The sequence below is a fragment of the Mirounga angustirostris genome, unplaced genomic scaffold, assembly GCF_029215605.1.
Source record: "Mirounga angustirostris isolate CCGP_5_RB_7025 unplaced genomic scaffold, mMirAng1.0.hap1 SCAF_13, whole genome shotgun sequence".
NCBI lineage: Eukaryota > Metazoa > Chordata > Mammalia > Carnivora > Phocidae > Mirounga > Mirounga angustirostris.
Genome location: NW_026991721.1, coordinates 11,596,955 through 11,618,865, shown reverse-complemented (window position 1 = coordinate 11,618,865; position 21,911 = coordinate 11,596,955). Strand labels below are relative to the sequence as shown.

The 21,911-nt window shown below is 42.0% G+C and overlaps 1 long non-coding RNA gene and 1 pseudogene across 1 annotated transcript in view; one reads left to right on the top strand and one right to left on the bottom strand.

The window, feature by feature from the left end:
- The window catches only part of LOC123856376 (uncharacterized), a 207,355-nt gene that overhangs the window by 9,333 nt on the left and 176,111 nt on the right, over window positions 1-21,911 (bottom strand). The window lies entirely within an intron of this gene.
- LOC123841667 (U4 spliceosomal RNA) lies at window positions 1,681-1,746 on the top strand (annotated as a pseudogene).

Sequence of the window (21,911 nt, the reverse complement as noted above, 5' to 3'; positions counted from 1 at the left end):
GATAAGAAGTTGGTTGAAAAAAGGAAGAATAAAAAAAATGGGAGAGAATGTGATCAGGCAGGAGACTAGAACAAAGCCATATACTAGAGATTTAGGGTATATTTTGATCTGTTAGAAGAAACTGTATCTCAAAATTTAAAGAGAGAACAACTTATATATATATACACCAAAAATAAGGGTAGCTACTATGAAGGGATAGAATATGACTCTAAAAATGAAAAATAAAAAATATTTTTTAAAAAAGGGATTGATAAGATTTTGGTTGAAAAAGGGAAATAAAAAAAAATCAAAAAAGAAAAAAAGAAAAGAAAAGGCAGTTAAAAAATATTAACTTTGAAAGACTAAAGAATCATGGGGGAAAAGCCATGAATTCTATGTGCAGTATTCCCCTAGCGCAGGAGTTCTGCCATTCTCACTGATCGGTAAACTTGGTCTTGGCTGGCTGTTCCTGCTGAACTTCTGGGGGAGGGGCCTGTTGCCGTGGTTCCCAAATGTCTTTGCCAGAGGTGGAATTGCCCTGCCCTTGCCTGGTCCGGGCTAAGTCATCTGCTCGGGTTTGCTCTCGGGAGCTTTTGTTCCCTGCAAGCTTTCCGTACAGCTTTGGAGGACGAGAGTGAAAATGGCAGCCTCCCAATCTCCGCCCCAGAGGAGCCGAGAACTTGGGGCCCCACTCCTCAGTGAGCTCCCAGAGAAAAGCAGTCAGTCACTCCCATTTCCCCAGTCTCTGGCCACAGTCCGTGCTCACCCGGCCTGTGACCGAGCATTTCTATCTCTGGCACACGACCCTGTGTGGAGCCTCCAAACCCAGCAGATCCCTGTGGTGCTCTCCCACGCCGCTCCTCCCGGGGGAGGAAGGGGAGTCTCCCCAGATCTGCCGCTTGTTGGGTCCCTATGGGAGGAGCAGTGGCCCGACTGTGCCGCGGATCACGGTTTATGGCCACCCCGAGCAGAGAGCCTGCGCCTCGGCTCCGTCTCTGCAGCCGGCTTCCCCACTCCGATACCTGGGAGCTCTGCTGCACTCAGGCACCCCCGGTCTTTCTGTGACCCCGAGGGTCCTGAGACAGCACTTTCCCAGCCAGGGTTCCACCCCCCCGCTTAGCCACTAGAGCGACGTCCCTCAGCAGAGCAGACTTCTAAAAGTTCCGATTTTGTGCTCTGCTGCTCTATCACTTGCCAGAAGTGGCTGAGGGAGGATCCCTCCCCCGCCATCTATCCTCCCGAATATCGCCTCGGATTCACTTCTCAGCATGTCCTTCCTTCCAGAAAGTGGTCGCTTTTCTGTTCAGAGAGTTGTTGCTATTCTTTTCTTCAATCTCCTGTTGAGTTCGTAGGTGTTCAGAATGGTTTGATCCCTATCTAGCTGAATTCCTGGGACCAGATGAAATTTAGGTCTCCTACTCCTCCGCCATCTTGCTCCGCCCCCCAAGAAGAATATATTTCAATATTTTTACAACCTATACACATGAATACCAGTCTTCTGTAGAAAAGCATCTGACACATAGTAGATAGTCAATAAATATTTGTTGTAAAAAATAGCTGAATAAAAGAACAAATGTAGTAAGAACCTTGCAGTCTTAGAACTCTATTAATGAGATTCCAGAACAGTCAATGGCAGAGACCTACAGGCCCCGAGGTGATGGAACAAACAGGGCAAGACTGTCCATTTAGGAGGGGTGCCCAAGCTTTGCGCAGTGGCAATATCATAGCCAATGAGGTTTATCCAAGGCACGATTATTGCTAATAGGAGGGGTATCCAATTTATGTTTGAAGTTGAAGACAAGAATCCATATCCCAGAAATTTTATGCCAGTGTTCTGAGGCTTGTCAAAATTGGGACTAGACAGACAAAAAAAGGACTGATTCCACTTTATGAGGTTCCCAGAATAAGCAAATTCATAGAGACAGAAAGTAGAATAGCATTTACCAGGGATTAGGGCAGGGAGAAATGAAGAGTGTGAACATGTAAGAAAGTTTTGACTATGTGTTTTTATTAGTGGGTGTTGTGGAGGCAAACCCAAACTGAAGAGTTTTCGTACAGAGGACTTAATTCCACGTGCCAGTGAACATTAATGAATTAGAGATAAGAGATAGGTGGGATCTGGCAAATAATTTGTTCTTCCTTCCAGTGGACCGTTTGGAGGACTGATGGCTTCATGCGATCTGTCCGAAGATACTAGACAACTGTATCTTTCCTTAAGCTGTGATCAGCTCAGTAATACACCCCCTTAGTTTGCTTTGTCTCTGTCCCTGCCTTAGCTCCCTTGCACTTTTACCTTTGCTGCCCTGGGATTGTACCTCCCAATAAAACATTAATTAATGTGGAACATTAGTTAATATTATAATGTCCCTCTTATGTGCTCCATAGCATCCCTTGCATTTGTCACTGTATATTTTAATGACCTTTTTGTTTGACTTTCTCTTCCAGTAAATTGTGAGCTCCTTATGGGAGAGACTGTGTCCTTTCATTTCATTTTTGTATTCCAGGGTCTAGTGCAGTATCTGGTACCTAGCTAATGCCCAACCAATATTTGTTACTATTGAATGAGTAAATAAATGAACAAAGCAGACAAAGCTGGCAATAATTCTCAAACACACCCCTGGAAAATCAGGCCATGAATGGTCTGCTTGGGAATGAATATTCAAGCCGAAGCAACATTATGATAGGATTTTTATTTCAATCTATGCCAATATTTCTGAGCACTTACTCTGGGACTCCTGTGTGCTCTTTGTTATTTATTATAAAATAATTTGGTTTTCTGATCTGTAATTATATCCTGGGTGAATCTGGGATTGTGTGAGCCTAGTGTCTTATGTAACAAATGAATTATAAAAGCCCGGAGGGAGTACTCCTACGTGCCAAGAGCTTTTGCCTTATTTATGTCTGAACTGGTGTTTAAAGCTCAGGCCCTGAAGGAGTGAACCCATATCCACTTCCATACTCACCTTCATCCCCATCCCTGCCAAGTACCTGCAGCTAGTGAGGCTGGCTTAAGGGTACCATGTCTCACCCCCTCCCTACTCCCTCTCCCTCCTCCCTGACCCTCCTGCACAGTGTGCAAGCAGAGCCTGCCTAGAGGGTGGGGTAGAAGTTGGGTAGGAAGGAGAAACTATCAGAACTGACCTGCCCCAATTCCGATGACAATTCCTTCATGCTGACAGTCGGGACAAGGACTAAGGAAGGTAGAGGAAGAATAGGAAAGAGAAACAGGTCAGCATAATGCAAAAGAAAATAGGAGGGGTTTTATTTAAAATTTCTAGTTGCTACACAACCAAATCTGGGCTTGGTTAATGAGACCAAGGGCCTTGGCTCTGGTCTTAAGGTCTTAAGAAGGTCTTAAGAACATCTTTCTGTCCCTCTTTCCTCCTGTTCCTCTCTTAAAGCTAGGTTTTTCATGTCTAACTGGGGAATTAGGGCATCATGGGGCAGTAAAAGTAGCACAGGGTTAGAATTCTGGAGATTTGGAGAGTGTTCCTCATCTGCAACTAACCTGCTGGTGACCCTAGATAAGTCACTTCCCCTCTCTAAATATCTGTTTCTGAATCTATAAAATAATAGTTTGTTGAGCTCCTTTGCAATGTCTGCATGATATATGGTCCATGAGTCTACAATCCAATCAACTTGCTTCAGCTGAAAGCTACAGCTATGATCTTTTACTAATAAATGTTGAGGATATTCTGTCCCATCTGGGTCATGGCATGGACATTTTTGCACTTGTTCCCACTGCTACTTCCTCTTGCTGGCTTGTTTCCTTGTGTGGTTTGTAACTTATGACTCTTGAGCTCTGTTTCCACTGGGGTTTGCTATGGGAAGCCAGTTTGCTCTGGTTCATGCAGTTGTCCCTCCAAGGTGGTTTTAAATTTGTCTCTGCTGAGGCCTGATACTCCTACTGAACCAGTGTTTATGTTAATTTCTTGCTTTGGCCTCAGTGTGAAGTAAGACCTCACATTTGCATGAACACAAGCCTGGGGTTCTGATACCTCTTAGAAGATGGCAAGCATCTCAACCATTTCCCACAGGCAAGTGGGTGGAGTTTTTCTCATCTGCAGGTGGTGGCTGAGACAGACAGCCTCTCTTGACTCCCAGTCCCCTGTGAATATTGTACACAGGCCCAGTGGCCTAGATCACCTTCCATAGCCCCTAATGCCTCAGTACCCCGTTATGACTCAGAAAGCCCCTTAGCCACAGAACTTTAGCTCCACTAGCTGCTCTGATTTCGAGTTCTCTTTCTGACACCAAAATATTTCCCTTTCTTGGTTTTGAGCTTGAATCTTTGTGTTTGAAGAAATGTGTCCCTGCATGTGTCTAAGGGGGAGAGGAGCCCTCCACTGGTTGAGTCAGCCCAACCAGCCACATTCTGCCATGTTATGGTTACTTTGTATGGTTGATTTCTCATAGATATACTTGGGGGTGGCACACAGGCACTGTGGTATCAGGGCTTTTGGAGGCAAACTTTCCTGCTATCACACCCCTCCTGCCAGTAAGAAAACTCCTTCACTGAAGTCTGAAGTCCTTTCTCCAGAGGCAACAACTCTGTTTCCACTGGGAGAGCTCAGGCTTCCAATGTGACCTGCCTTTCCCTCTTGCTGCACCCCCAGGAAAAGATAGAGAATAGCTATTCTCACAAAGTGACAAGAACAGAACTTTTCCAGAGCAAAGAGAGGGAAAGAGAACATCTGGTCACCGCACAAGTAGGATGGAGAGGGAAGGATGAAGCAAGCCGAGCTCCTGGAGTGGAGAGAGGCCTGAGACCAACTTTATTGGTATTGGGATGTTAACAAGAACCACCTCTTCCCTCCTTCCCCTTCACTTCCATGGTGTGTTTGTGTGTGAGTGGTATGTTGTGTGATTGTGTATGAGTGTATTGTGTGTGTGAGAGAGTACTGTATGTATGTGTGAGTGTATATGTGTTCGTGTGAGAGAGGACTGAGTTTGTGTGGAGTGTGAGTGTTGTGTGTGTGTGTGTGTTTAAAGTGCACAGACAAGGCACCGGGAGTCAGGAGCAGTAAGCTTGAATCCCAGACTTGTCATTCTCTTGCGAATTGCTTCTCTTCCTCAAGCCTGTCACTTCTTCATTCACAAAATTAGAGGACTATATTAAATTTACAGATTATAAGCATAATTTTAGCAGTGGAAACTTTATTTTCAAATGCAAGCTCACACAGAAACTAATATTTAAAACATGTTTAAAAAAGGGGGGGGGAATGCCTTGATTGATTGAACAAGGGCCAGGGCCCCAAAGCCCAGTGGCTTCCTCTCCTTCTCACCTCTTGGAAAAGGCCTGTACAGATCCCTGGGACCCCTGGAACACAGTATGAGAAGAGCATAAAACAACATGTACTTTCTCCAGTTTATTTCAGTGAGGCATTACAATTATGATCAGAAGGAGGAAAGTTTCTCAGCCATGAAATTCACACAACAGAACTGAGTGGCATGATTTCCCTGAAAACAGGAAGTCAGAGTTGCCAAACTGTGAAGGAAAGATCCTACACTGCGTTCTTGGTTAGAGCAGTTTCACCTCATCTTGGAGAAGCTGTTGACAGGCCACCACCAGCTGTTGTGGAGTGCTTGGAAGGCTACTGGGCTGTAAAGGGGGTGCTTTCACTAACCAACTGGGAGCCGTTAGCAAATCATGTCACCCCCCAGAGCTTCAAGTCTTTATTTGTGCAAAGAGGGGAATGGAACAGATTAGTCACTGGTAGGTCACTTACAGCTCTAAAAACTTTCTGAGATACAGGCGTATGATTAATGTACTCACAAAAATCTATTGTGCACAGAGTATGTGTTAGGCACCACTTGCTTAGCCGTGGAGATTGTAGTCTAATGGGAAGACAGACATTGAACAATGATGAATTGTATGAAAGGGCAGTATGGAGGGCTAAGAGGACATTTGGGAGGGCCTCAGCTTGGACTAGGGGGTCGGGATGGTCCTCCAAGACAGAGAGAGAGATACACAGAGGCTCAGAGAGAGACAGAGACAGAGCCTGAGAGGGAACCTGGAGAATTATGGGAAAGAGGTCGAGATTGACTATAGAGTAGGAACAAGGGTGGGATTGGAGCAGAGGTCAGAGACATCAGCGACCTACATGACTAATGCACCAACCCATTTCTTGACTGGGTTGGTCTAGGAGCACAAGGTAAAAATGCTCAACATCACTTGGCATCAGGGAAATCCAAATCAAAACCACAATTAGATACCACCTCACAATAGTCAGAATGGCTAAAATTAACAAGTCAGGAAACGACACGTTGGTGAGGATGGGGAGAAAGGGGAACCCTCCTACACTATTGGAGGGAATGCAAGCTGGTGCAGCCACTCTGGAAAACAGAATGGAGGTTCCGCAAGAAGTTAAAAATAGAGCTACCCTATGACCTAGCAGTTACACTACTAGGTATTTACCCCAAAGATACAGATGTAATGAAAAGAAGGGGCACCTGCACCCCAATGTTCATAGCAGCAATGTCCACAATAGCCGAACTGTGGAAAGAGCCCAGATGTCCATCAATAGATTAATGGATAAAGAAGATGTGGCATACACACACACACACACACACACACACACACACACATAATGGAATATTACTCAGCCATCAAAAAGAATGAAATCTTGCCACTTGCAAGGACATGGATGAAAGTAGAGGGTATTATGCTGAGCAAAGTAAGTCAGTCACAGAAAGACAAACACCATATGATTTCACTCATATGTGGAATGTAAGAAACAAAACAGATGAACATAGGGGAAGGAAAGAAAAATAAAATAAGATAAAAACAGAGAGGGAGGCAAACCATAAGAGACTCTTAACTGTAGGAAACAAACTGAGGGTTGCTGGAGGGGAGGTGGGTGGGGCTTGGGGTAATTGGGTGATGGGCATTAGGAGGGCACTTGATGTAATGAGCACTGGGTGTTATATGCAACTGATGAACCACTAAATTCTACCCCCAAAACTAATAATACAGTATATGTTACCTAAATTGAGTTTAAATTTAAAAAATTGTTTAAATGCACCAACCTGGTGTGTAAAGCAAACTCTTAGACATTTTTATATTCTACTTTGCTCCCAAATATTTGAGCAAACACTTTGCAGAGATATATAAAATATACATGGTAATAGAATAAAGAATGGTGAGAGACACAAAGCAGGAATACAGAAGAGAACCAGGAATAAGAATAAGAGTGCATGGCAGGTGACCCAAATTCTTACCACAGATGAGTCACAGATTTTGCTCATAACTTTTCAGCAACCAGTGTAGACAGAATTCATGTTTCCATGTTCAGTGATATAATTCACAGTGTTGACAGGGGGAATACAGAAAAATTGTTGCTATGAAGGCACTTGTTGGTATATTTCTTCTAGAGTCCTCCAGTAGAAACAATTCAATGTGGATGCTGATACAATATTGTCTCTCTTCTTATCTGGCTTAATCCAGGGATAGACTTTAAACATCAATCCTCCTCCCTTATCATCCCCTTGACCCCAATGTCTTGATATTGTTACTCGAGACTGTTCTCCTTCATCAGAGACTACAACACAACTGGGCATTTCTTTATCTAAATCTAGATGCAAATGCTCTAAGTTGGGATGGAGCGTGATCACTACTGTTACCTTTGAAAAGCATTATGGATTCGTTACCAATTCCATTCTGTTTTTGTTTTAACGTTTTTGTTTCTCCCTTGTTTCAAGTCATTTGAGAATAAAACCAGTTATAAAACTGTCCCACTGAGAAACCCATTTTTGAATAATCCTGTTTTAAATAAAGCTTGTCATTCTTGGTATATAACATAAGTGATGATCTTATCAAAACTGGCCATAACTATTTAACAGAAGCCAGTTCTGCTTTTTTTTTTCTGCACTTAAACTATGCATGACTTGAGAAAATGGTTTTTGACAGAATTTGCTTTAATATTTCCTTCTTCAGGGGCGCCTGGGTGGCTCAGTCATTAAGTGTTTGCCTTCAGTTCAGGTCATGATCCCAGGGTCCTGGGATGGAGCCCCACATCGGGCTCCCTGCTCACCGGGAAGCCTGCTTCTCCCTCTCCCACTCCCCCTGCTTGTGTTCCCTCTCTCACTGAGTCTCTCTCTGTCAAATAAATAAATAAAATCTTTTAAAAAATTTTTTCTTCTTCATTTCTGAACAATGCCAAACATACATGTGAGAACATGTATTTTCAATTAATGTCTTAGTGTCATGTAGATATGCATTTAGGATCTCCCTCACTTGTTAGTGTGTGTCTTTGTGTTTACTTGACCTCCTTCCCGAGACTTGAATATTTCATTTCTTATGTTAAAACCCCTATTTTGGAGGGGGGAAAGATGGCGGAGAAGTAGGGGACCCTATTTCAACTGGTCCCCGGAATTGAGCTGGATATCTACCAGACCACTCTGAGCACCCATGAAACCAGCCCGAGATGTAAGAAGATCTAGATCTCTACAAACAGAATATTGCAGGTGGTTGGTTTTGAGGTAGGAAGCGGAGAGCTGTGATTCTGCAAGCAGATATCGGAGGATAAATGGCAGCGGGAGGGTGCCTGGACGTGGGGATCCTACATCGCCGGTGAGTGACAGCCTCGTGCGCTGCAGACGGGCACAGACTCGCAGACCGGTAGCGTCGGGAAAGGACTTTAGGGCAGCCCCCAGGGTGGAAAACCAGACCAGTGGGGTCGCGCACACGAACTGCAGCCCCCCCCCCGAAACCCGGAGCGACACTCGCGCACACGCGAACTGCAGCCTCCGAGACGGAAACCCGGTGCGCCGGGGTCCCGCCGGTGAACTGCAACCTCCGGGGTGGAAACCCCGAGCGGCGGAGTCACACGCACGCGAACTGCAGCCCCCGGGACAGGACCCCAAGTGGCAGAGTTGCGCGCGCCAACTGGGAGCGGCTGGCGGTTTTAGAAGCACAAAGGGCAGAGACATGCCCCGACCTGGAGGCAGAACTGGGAGCACTGCAGAGGGGCGCATGACCCAGGCCGCTGCAGTTTATAGCAGCACGGACAGAAACGGAGACGGTGTGGCCTGGAGGGCTCACTGAAGAACAGACTGCGGTCTCTCTGCTCAGAGGCAGAGGGTTGGAAACGGTCTCTTCTGCTCTGACTTGCGGAAGAGACGCGGAAAGCCGCCAGGGAAAGGCGCCAGAGAACAAAAGCCCCAAAGACTGATTCCCGCTGAGCCCATCCCCCACCACAGGGGCGCAGGGCAACTCCGCCCAAACAGAGTTGCCTGAGTAACAGTGCGGCAGGCCCCTCCCCCAGAAGACAGGCTGGGAAAACAAGAGGCCAGCAACCCTAAGGTCCCGAGAAAACAGGTGCATCTTGCTTGGGTTCTGGTCAATAATTTAGACTCTATACATTCCCTCAAACACCCATCAACAGAATGACTAGGAGGAGGAGCCCCCAAAAAGAAAAGACTCAGAGATTATGACTTATGCTGCAGATTTACAAATGGATGCAGATATAACCAAGATGTCGGAGATGGAATTCAGGCTGGCAATTGTGAAGACAATGGCTAGAATGGAGAAATCAATTAATGGCAACATAGAGTCTCTAAGGGCAGAAATAAAAGGTGAATTGGCAGAACTTAAAAATGCTATCAATGAGATCCAATCCAATCTAGATAATCTAACAGCTAGGGTAACTGAGACAGAAGAGAGAATAAGCGATCTGGAAGACAGTATAATAGATAAAAAGGGAAAAGAGGAGGCCAGGGAAAAACAACTCAGAATCCATGAAAATAGAATCAGAGAAATAAGTGACACCATGAGGTGTTCCAATGTCAGAATAATTGGAATCCCGGAGGGACTGGAGAGAGAGAGGGCTAGAAGATGTATTTGAGCAAATCGTAGCTGAGAACTTCCCTACTCTGGGGAATGAAACAAACATTCGAGTCCTAGAGGCAGAGAGGACACCTCCTAAGACCAAGGGAAACAGGCCAACACCCCGGCATGTAATAGTAAAACTTACAAATCTTAGAACCAAGGAAACCATCTTAAGGGCAGTTAGGGGGAAGAGATTCCTTACATACAGAGGGAGGAACATCAGAATAACGTCAGACCTATCCACAGAGACCTGGCAAGCCAGAAAGGCCTGGCAAGACATATTCAGGGTACTAAATGAGAAGAACATGCAGCCAAGAATACTTTATCCGGCAAGGCTGTCATTTAGAATGGAGGGAGAGATGCAGAGCTTCCACGACCAGCAGAAGTTGAAAGAATATGTGACCACTAAGCAGGCCCTGCAAGAAATATTAAGGGGGGGTTCTATAAAAGGAGAAAGACCCCAGGAGTGATCTACAACAGAAATTTACAGGGAAAATGGATAAAAACAACGTCTTCACAGGCAACATAATGACAATTAATTCATATCTTTCAATAATCACTCTCAACGTGAATGGCCTAAATGCTCCCATAAAATGGCACAGGGTTGCAGATTGGATAAAAAGACAGGACCCATCCATATGCTGTCTACAAGAGACTCATTTTGAACCTAAAAAGACATCCAGACTGAAAGTGAAGGGATGGAGATCCATCTTCCATGCCAGCGGACCTCAAAAGAAAGCTGGGGTAGCAATTCTTTTATCAGACAAATCAGATTTTAAACTAAAGTCTGTAATAAGAGACACAGAAGGACACTATATCATTCTTAAAGGGTCTGTCCAACAGGAAGATCTAACAATTGTAAATATCTATGCCCCCAACATGGGAGCAGTCATCTACATAAGCCAACTGTTAACCAAAATAAAGAGTCATATTGATAACAATACGTTAATTGTAGGAGACCTCAATACTCCACTCTCAGCAATGGACAGATCATCGAAGCAGGAAATCAACAAGGAAACAAGAGCTTTGAATGATACATTGGACCAGATGGACCTCATAGATATTTACAGAACATTCCACCCTAAAACGACAGAATACTCATTCTTCTCAAGCGCACATGGAACTTTCTCCAGAATAGACCATATACTGGGTCACAAATCAGGTCTCAACTGATACCAAAAGATTGAGATTATTCCCTGCATATTCTCAGACCACAATGCTCTAAAACTGGAACTCAATCACAAGAAAAAATTTGGAAGAGATTCAAACACTTGGAAGCTAAAGACCACTCTGCTCAAGAATATTTGGGTCAACCAAGAAATCAAAGAAGAACTTAAACAATTTATGGAAATCAATGAGAATGAAAACACATCGGTCCAAAACCTATGGGATACTGCAAAGGCGGTCCTAAGGGGGAAATACATAGCCACCCAAGCCTCACTCAAAAAAATAGAAAAATCCCGAATTCACCAACTAACTCTACACCTTAAAGAACTAGAGGAAAAGCAACAAACGATGCATTAGAAGAGAAATAATTAAAATTAGAGCAGAAATCAATAAATTAGAAACCAGAAACACAGTAGATCAGATCAATGAAACTAGAAGTTGGTTTTTTGAAAGAATTAATAAGATTGATAAACCACTGGCCAGACTTATCCAAAAGAAGAAAGGACCCAAATTAATAAAATTATGAATGAAAGGGGAGAGATCACCACTAACACCAAGGAAATAGAAACAATTATTAGAAATTATTATCAACAACTATATGCCAATAAACTGAGCAATCTGGATGAAATGGAGGCCTTCCTGGAAACCTATAAGCTGCCAAGACTGAAATAGGAAGAAACTGACAACCTGAATAGGCCAATAACCAGTAACAAGATTGAAGCAGTGATCAAAACCCTCCCAAAAAACAAGAGTCCAGGGCCTGATGGATTCCCTGAGGAATTCTACCAAACATTCAAAGAAGAAATAATACCTATTCTCCTGAAGCTGTTTCAAAAAATAGAAACAGAAGGAAAACTTCCAAACTCATTCTATGAGGCCAGCATTACCTTAATCCCCAAACCAGGTAAAGACCCCATCAAAAAGGAGAATTTCAGACCGATATCCCTGATGAATATGGATTCCAAAATCCTCAACAAAATCCTAGCTAATAGGATCCAACAATACATTAAAAGGATCATCCACCACGACCAAGTGGGATTTATCCCTGGGATGCAAGGGTGGTTCAACATTCACAAATCAATCACTGTGATAGAACACATTAATAAGAGGGAGAAGAACCATATGGTCCTCTCAAATGATGCAGAAAAATCATTTGACAAAATACAACATCCTTTCCTGATTAAAACTCTCCAGAGTATAGGGATAGAGGGAACATTCCTCAAGCTCATAAAATCCATCTATGAAAAACCCACAGCGAATATCATCCTCAATGGGGAAAAGCTGAGAGCCTTTCCCTTAAGATCAGGAACACGTCAAGGGTGCCCACTCTCACCACTGTTGTACAACATAGTACTAGAAGTCCTAACAACAGCAATCAGACAACAAAAAGAAATAAAAGGTATTCAAATTGGCACAGAAGAAGTCAAACTCTCTCTTTTCGCAGACGACATGATACTCTATGTGGAAAACCCAAAAGACTCCACCCCCAAATTACTAGAACTCATCCAGCAATTCAGTAATGTGGCAGGATACAAAATCAATGCACAGAAATCAGTTGCTTTCTTGTACACTAATAACGCAACTGTAGAAAGAGAAATTAAAGAAACAATTCCATTTACAATAGCACCAAAAACCATAAGATACCTCGGAATAAACCAAACCAAAGAGGTAAAGGATCTATACTCTAGGAACTACAAAACACTCATGAAAGAAATTGAAGAAGACACAAAAAGATGGAAAAATATTCCATGCTCATGGATCAGAAGAATAAACATTGTTAAAATGTCTATGCTACCCAGAGCAATCTATACCTTCAATGCCATCCCGATCAAAATTCCAATGACATTTTTCAAAGTGCTGGAACAAATAATCTTAAAATTTGTATGGAATCAGAAAAGACCCCGAATCACGAAGGAAATGTTGAAAAAGAAAAACAAAGCTGGGGGCATCACGTTGCCTGATTTCAAGCTATATTACAAAGCAGTGATCACCAAGACAGCATGGTACTGGCACAAAAACAGACATATAGACCAACGGGACAGAATAGAGAACCCAGATATGGACCCTCAACTCTATGGTCAAATAATCTTTGACAAAGCAGGAAAAAACATGCAATGGAAAAAAGACAGTCTCTTCAATAAATGGTGCTGGGAAAATTGGACAGCCACATGCAAAAGAATGAAACTCAACCGTTTTCTAACACCATTCACAAAGATAAACTCAAAGTGGATGAAAGACCTCGATGTAAGACAGGAATCCATCAAAATCCTAGAGGAGAACATAGGCAGTAACCTCTTTGACATCCGCCACAGCAACTTCTTTCAAGATACATCTCCAAAACCTAGTGAAACAAAAGCAAAAATGAACTTTTGGGACTTCATCAAGATAAAAAACTTCTGCACAGCAAAGGAAATAGTCAATAAAACAAAGAGGCAACCCACAAGATGGGAGAAGATATTTGCAAATGACACTACAGATAAAGGGCTGGTATCCAAGATCTATAAAGAACTTCTCAAACTCAACACCCAAAAAACAAATAATCAAGTCAAAAAGTGGGCAGAAGATATGAAAAGACACTTCTCTGAAGAAGACATACAAATGGCTAACAGACACATGAAAAAATGTTCATCATCATTAGCCATCAGGGAAATCCAAATCAAAACCACACTGAGATACCACCTTACACCAGTTAGAATGGCAAAAATGGACAGGGAAAGAAGCAACAAATGTTAGAGAGGTTGTGGAGAAAGGGGAATCCTCTTACACTGTTGGTGGGAATGCAAGTTGGTGCAGCCACTTTGAAAAACAGTGTGGAGGTGCCTCAAAGAGTTAAAAATAGAGCTACCCTATGACCCAGCAATTGTACTCCTGGGTATTTACCCCAAAGACACAGATGTAGTGAAAAGAAGGGCCATACGCACCCCAATGTTCATAGCAGCAATGTCCGCAATAGCCAAACTGTGGAAAGAGCCAAGATGCCCTTCAACAGATGAATGGATAAAGAAGATGTGGTCCATATACACAATGGAATATTACTCAGCCATCAGAAAAGATGAATACCCAACTTTTACATCAACATGGATGGGACTGGAGGAGATTATGCTAAGTGAAATAAGTCAAGCAGAGAAAGTCAATTATCATATGGTTTCACTTATTTGTGGAACATAAGGAATAACATGGAAGACATTAGGAGAAGGAAGGGAAAAATGGGGGGGGGGGGGAATTGGAGGGAGAGATGAACCATGAGAGACTATGGACCTGAGAAACAAACAGGGTTTTAGAGGGGAGGGGGGAGGGGGGATTGGTTAGCCCAGTGATGGGTATTAAGGAGGGCACGTACTGCATGGAGCACTGGGTGTTATACGAAAACAATGGATTGTGGATCACTACATCAAAAACTAATGATGTAATGTATGGTGACTAACATAACATAATAAAATTTAAAAAAATAAAAAAGATAAAACCCCTATTTTGTGTTTATATGTGGTTGTAAGAACTGAAAAAAAAGGTGTATATAGTCTTTATATGGTATGTAGAACATTGTATGTAAATGGAAAAAATAAACAATCTTATCTAACAAGATAATTTTAAGGATTAAAAGAATACATATAAAGAGGTTATCAGGTAGGAAAGTTTTGTTAATATCGTCCTGCATCAAGGGTATGAGGAGGCAGGTGCCTTAGAATGTTATTGGCAGGAATATCCATTGGTAGCCACTTTAGAGAGAGTTTGGCAGTGTCTATTAAAGTTTAAAAATAGACAAACCCTATAAATAGTGATTTAGTTTCTCTGTTTCTACAAGAAAAATTGGTTATTAGCACAAAGAGGTATGTATAAGCACGTATATTGCAACACTATTTGTAATAAACTAAGAAGAACTGGAAACTACTTAAATGTCCATCAATGCAGAGTAATTACATGAATTTTGGTGTGACAATTCTGTGAAATAACTTAAAAGATTAAGGTAGATTTAAATGTCTACCATGGAAAGAGCTCCAAGGAATAATGTTGAGTGAAAAAAAAAAACAGGGTATGGAAGGATCATTCAGTATGATACCATTTATGTAAATACACACAGAACCACGTAAAGCAATATTATATATTGGTATGTATATGAATATGCAAAAACCTGTAAATTTACATACTAACATAATAGTCATTACCTCTTGGAGAGTGCAGGAAGGAACTAAAACCGAGAACTATGGTCAAAGCAGACATTTTCTTACCTCTAGTGTTATAATCTTTTTTTCAGCAAGGAATCTGTGCATATGTTATAGAACTAAAACAGAATTTTGGGTCCCCTGGATGGCTCAGTTGGTAGAGCATCCAGCTCTTGATTTTGGTTCGGATCATGGTCTCAGGGTCCTGGGACGAGCCCCATGTCAGGCTCAGCACTCAGTGAGAGGATTTCTCTCTCCCTCTGCCCCTCCCCCTGCTCTCTCTCTCCCTTTCTCTAAAATAAATAAATAAATCTTAAAAAAAAAGAATTGAAACAGAATTTTTAAAAACTGCTGGGCACAATGCCTGGCATATAATAAGCATCTATTAAGTGTTAATTCCCTTCCTTTGGCATAAAATCTCAAAATTATCTGCCAAGTGAATTTGGATTTTATTCATTTATTAAACAAATATGTATTAAGCACATAGTTTGCCCCAGTCATGTCTTATGTTTTAATGGAAAGCAGTTTACACAGATGTTAACAACTCAGAGAGAAGACTAATAACTGAACAAGAAAAAATAAGAAAGCGTCACAGGTGCTGGTAGAAATAGAAGATGTGATGGGACACATTGCTGTAACTCTTTTTTTTTTTTCTTGTTCAAAACCAATATATAATAGCAATGGAATATAAAGCCATCTGTGGGAACCTGTAGAGTAGTAATTCTCTGCCAGATGAGCAATATACAAAAAGCACCAAATGAACCCGAGCACACCACACTCACAGAGAGTAACAACAGCAACTTAAGTGAACTGTCCAAGGACATCAGGCCTCAGATTGTCTCTTGCTTACATGTCATTCAGATGAACATTCTGGTCACATCACAATGTGAGTGGAATCCCTCATGATGGCTCTGTCCACAGCGGGGCTGACTGGAGGCAGGTCGCACAACAGGGAAAAAAGGTCGCTTAGTGGAGGGGTCAGCAGCATGGGTTTGGGGCCAAAGAGTTGAGGTTAGTGACTGGGTTCTGTCACTTACTAGCTGTGTGACATCGGCCACATCACTGTTTCTCACTATCCTAATGCATAAATATCGGATAATACATGTTTTTGTTCTTCTCTCCAAACCCAGCTAACAGCATTGGTTTCCTGGGGGTTTTGTTGTTGTTGTTGTTTTTTCTATAGTTTATCACTTATTTTTAAAAGCTTTATTGAGGCACAATTCACATGCATTAAAATTGACCCATTTTGAGGGTAGGTGGGGGGAGCAAGATGGCAGAGGAGTAGGAGACCTAAATTTCATCTGGTCCCAGGAATTCAGCTAGATAGGGATCAAACCATTCTGAACACCTGCGAACTCAACAGGAGATCAAAGAAAATAGCAGCAATTCTATGGACAGAAAAGCAACCACTTTCTGGAAGGTAGGACGTGTGGAGAAATGAATCCGAGGTGATATTCGGGAGGATAGACGGCAGGGGAGGGGGCCTCCGTTGGCCGCTTCTGGCAAATGATAGAGTAGCGGAGCACAAAATCGGAACTTTTAGAAGTCAGCTCTGCTGAGGGACGTCGCTCCAGTGGCTAAGCAGGGGATGGAACCCTTGCTGGGACAGTGTGGTCTCAGGACCCTTGGGGTCACAGAAAGACCGGGGGTGCCTGAGTGCAGCAGAGCTCCCAGGTATTGGAGTGGGGAAGCCGGCTGCAGAGACGGAGCCGAGGCGCTGGCTCTCAGCTCAGGGTTGCCATAAATCGTGATCTGCGGCACAGTCGGGCCACTGCTCCTCCAGCAGGGACCCAACAAGCAGCAGATCCGGGGAGACTCACCTTCCTACCCCGGGAGGAGCGGCATGGAAGCGCACCGCAGGGATCTGCTGGGTTTGGAGACTCCACATGGAGTCGTGTGCCAGAGATAGAAATGCTCGGTCACACGCTGGGTGAGCACAGAGTGCGACCAGAGACTGGGGAGACGGGAGTGACTGACGGCTTTTCTCTGGGTGCGCACTGAGGAGCGGGGCCCCGAGTTCTCGGCTCCTCTGGGGCAGAAATTGGGAGGCTGCCATTTTCACTCTCCGCCTCCAAAGCTGTACGGAAAGCTTGCAGGGAACAAAAGCTCCCGAGAGCAAACCCGAGCAGATGACTTAGCCCAGACAGGGCAAGGGCAGGGCAATTCTGCCTCCGGCAAAGACATTTGGGAACCACAGCAACAGGCCCCTCCCCCGGAAGATCAGCAAGAACAGCCAGCCAAACCAAGTTTACCGATCAGTGAGAATGGCAGAACTCCTGCGCTAGGGGAATACTGCACATAGAATCCATGGCTTTTTTTACCATGATTCTGTAGTCTTTCAAAGTTAATTTTTTTTAACTTTTTTTTTTATTTTTATTTTTCCCTTTTTTTTTTTTTTAAAGATTTTATTTATTTATTTGACTGAGAGAGACACAGCAAGAGAGGGAACACAAGCAGGGGGAGTGGGGGAGGGAGAAGAAGGCTTCCCACCAATCAGGGAGCCCAATGTGGGGCTCAATCCCAGGACCCTGGGACCATGACCTGAGCCCAAAGCAGACACTTAATGACTGAGCCACCCAGGCGCCCCTCTTTTCCCCTTTTTCAACCAACATCTTATCAATCCCCTTTTTAAAAAATTTTTTTATTTTTCATTTTTAGAGTCATATTCTATCCCTTCATAGTAGTTACCCTTATTTTTGGTATATATATATAAGTTGTTCTCTCTTTAAAATTTTGAGATACAGTTTCTTCTAACAGATCAAAATATACCCTAAATCTCTAGTATATGGCTTTGTTCTAGTCTCCTGCCTGATCACATTCCCTCTTTTTTTTTTTAAATCCTCTTCTTTCTTTTTTCAACCAACTTCTTATCTTATCAATTCCTTTTATAAAATCTTTTATAATTTTCATCTTTACAGTCATATTCCATCCCTTCGTCTTATTAAACCTTATTTTTGTACATATATGTTTTTCTTTCTTTAAAATTTTGGGAGGCAGTTTCTTCTAACAGACCAAAATACGCCCAAAATCTAGTGTGTGGCACTGATCTATGCACCAGCCTGATCATATTTGATCATATTCTGGTTTTTTTGTTCTGTTTTGTTTTTGTTTGTTTTTATCTTTCTTTTTTTTCCTTTTGCTTTCTTTCCCTTTCTTTCCCCCCCGGTTTCAGGTCTTTTCTGATTTGTTTAGTATATATTTTCTGGGGACATTGTTACCCTGTTAGCATTTTGTTCTCTCATTCATCTGTTCTCCTCTGGACAAAATGACAAGATGGAAAAAAATCACCTCAACAAAAAGAACAAGAAGCAGTACCGACTGCCAGGGACCTAATCAATATGGACATTAGTACGATGTCGGAACTAAAGTTCAGAATGACGATCTTAAAGATACTAGCTGGGCTTGAAAAAAGCATGGAAATTATTAGAGAAACCCTTTCTGGAGAAATAAAAAACTAAAATCTAACCAAGTCAAATTCAAAAAGGCTATTAATGAGGTGCAATAAAAAATGGAGGCTCTAACTGCCAGGATAAATGAGGCAGAAGAGAGAATTAGTGATATAGAAGACCAAATGATGGGAAATAAAGAAGCTGAGAAAAAGATAGATAAACAACTACTGGATCACGAGGGCAGAATTCGAGAGATAAGCGATACCATAAGATGAAACAACATTAGAATAACTGGGATCCCAGAAGAAGAAGAAGAAAGAGAGAGAGAGGGGCAGATGGTATATTGGAGCAAATTACAGCAGAGAACTTCCCTAATTTGGGGAAGGAAACAGCCATCACAATTCAGGAGGCACAGAGAACCCCTCTCAAAATCAATAAAAATAGGTCAACACCCCGACATCTAATAGTAAAACTTACGAGTCTCAGAGACAGAAAATCCTGAAAGCAGCTCAGGAGAAGAGATATGTAACCTATAATGGTAGAAACATTAGATTGGCAACAGACCTATCCACAGAGACCTGGCAGGCCAGAAAGGACTGGCATGATATATTCAGAGTACTAAATGAGAAAAGTATGCAGCCAAGAATACTATATCCAGCTAGGCTGTCATTGAAAATAAAAGGAGAGATAAACAGCTTCCAGGACAAACAAAAACTAAAGGAATTTGCAAACACGAAACCAGCCCTACAAGAAATATTGAAAGGGGTCTGCTAAGCAAAGAGAGAGCCTAAAAGCAACATAGACCAGAAAGGAACAGGGACAATATACAGTAACAGTCACCTTACAGGCAATACAATGGCACTAAATTCATATCTTTCAATAGTTACCCTGAATGTAAATGGGCTAAATGCCCCAATCAAAAGACACAGGCTATCAGAGGAATAAAAAAAAAACAAGACCCATCGATATGCTGTCTGCAAGAGACTCATTTTAGACCCAAAGACACCTCCAGATTGAAAGTGAGGGGGTGGAAAACCATTTACCATGCTAATGGACACCAAAGAAAAGCTGGGGTGGAAATCCTTATATCAGACAAAATAGATTTTAAACCAAAGACTGTAATAAGGGATGAGGAAGGACACTATAGCCTACTTAAAGGGTCTATCCAACAAGAAGATCTAACAATTATAAATATCTATGCCCCTAACATGGGAGCAGCCAATTATATAAGGCAATTAATAACAAAAGCAAAGAAACACATCGACAACAGTACAATAATAGTGGGGGACTTTAACACCCCCATCACTGAAATGGACAGATCACCTAAGCAAAAGATCAATGAGGAAATAAAGACTTTAAATGACACGCTGGACCAAATGGACTTCACAGATATATTCAGAACATTCCATCCCAAAGCAACAGAATAGACATTCTTCTCTACTGCACATGGAACATTCTCCAGAATAGATCACATCCTAGGTCACAAATCAGGTCTCAACCGGTACCAAAAGATTGGGATCATTCCCTGCATATTTTCACACCACAATGCTCTGAAACTAGAACTCAATCACAAGAGGAAAGTCGGAAAGAACTCAAATACATGGAGGCTAAAGAGCATCCTACTAAAGAATGAATGGGCCAACCAGGAAATTGAAGAAGAATTTAAAAAATTCATGGAAACCAATGAAAATGAAAACACAACTGTTCAAAATCTTTGGGATGCAGCAAAGGCAGTCCTAAGAGGAAAGTATATAGCAATACAAGCCTTTCTCAAGAAACAAGAAAGGTCTCAAATACACAACCTAACCCTACACCTAAAGGAGCTGGAGAAAGAACAGCAAATAAAGCCTAAACCCAGCAGGAGAAAAGGAATAATAAAGATCAGAGCAGAAATCAATGAAATAGAAATCAAAAGAACAGTAGAACACATCAACGAAACTAGGAGCTCGTTCTTTGAAAGAATTAATAAGATTGATAAACCCCTGGCCAGACTTATCAAAAAGAAAAGAGAAAGGACCCAAATAAATAAAATCATGAATGAAAGAGGAGAGATCACAACCAACACCAAAGAAATACAGACAATTATAAGAATATATTATGAGCAACTCTATGCCAGCAAATTAGATAATCTGGAAGAAATGGATGCATTCCTAGAGATGTATCAACTACCAAAACTGAATCAGGAGGAAACAGAAAACCTGAACAGACCTATAACCACTAAGGAAATTGAAGCAGTCATCAAAAATCTCCCAACAAACAAAAGCCCAGGGCCAGATGGCTTCCCAGGGGAATTCTACCAAACATTTAAAGAAGAATTAATACCTATCCTTCTGAAACTGTTCCAAAAAATAGAAATGGAAGGAAAACTTCCAATCTCGTTTTATGAGGCCACCATTACCTTGATCCCCAAACCAGACAAAGACCCCATCAAAAAGGAGAATTACAGACCAATATCCTTGATGAACATGGATGCAAAAATTCTCACCAAAATACTAGCCAATAGGATCCAACAGTAAATTAAAAGGATTATTCACCATGACCAAGTGGGATTTATCCCTGGGCTGCAAGGTTGGTTCAACATCCACAAATCAATCAATGTGATACAATACATGAATAAAAGAAAGAACAAGAACCATCTGATCCTCTCTATAGATGCAGGAAAAGCATTTGACAAAGTACAGCAACGTTTCTTGATCAAAACTCTTCAGAGTATAGGGATAGAGGGTACATACCTCAATATCATAAAAACCATCTATGAAAAACCCACAGCGAATATCATTCTCAATGGGGAAAAACTGAGAGCTTTCCCCCTAAGGTCAGGAACACGCAGGGATGTCCACTATCACCACTGCTATTCAACATAGTATTAGAAGTCCTAGCCACAGCAATCAGACAACAAAAAGAAATAAAAGGCATCCAAATCGGCAAAGAAGAAGTCAAACTCTCACTCTTTGCAGATGATATGATACTTTATGTGGAAAACCCAAAAGACTCCACCCCAAAACTGCTAGAACTCATACAGGAATTCAGTAAAGTGGCAGGATATAAAATCAATGCACAGAAATCAGTGGCATTCCTATACAACAACAAGACAGAAGAAAGAGAAATTAAGGAGTCGATTCCATTTACAATTGCACCCAAAACCATAAGATACCTAGGAATAAATCTAACCAAAGAGGCAAAGAATCTGTACTCAGAAAACTATAAAATACTCATGAAAGAAATTGAGGAAGACACAAAGAAATGGAAAAACGTTCCATGCTCATGGACTGGAAGAACAAATATTGTGAAGATGTCAATGTTACCTAGAGCAATCTACACATTCAATACAATCCCCATGAAAATACCATCCACTTTTTTCAAAGAAATGGAACAAATAATCCTAAA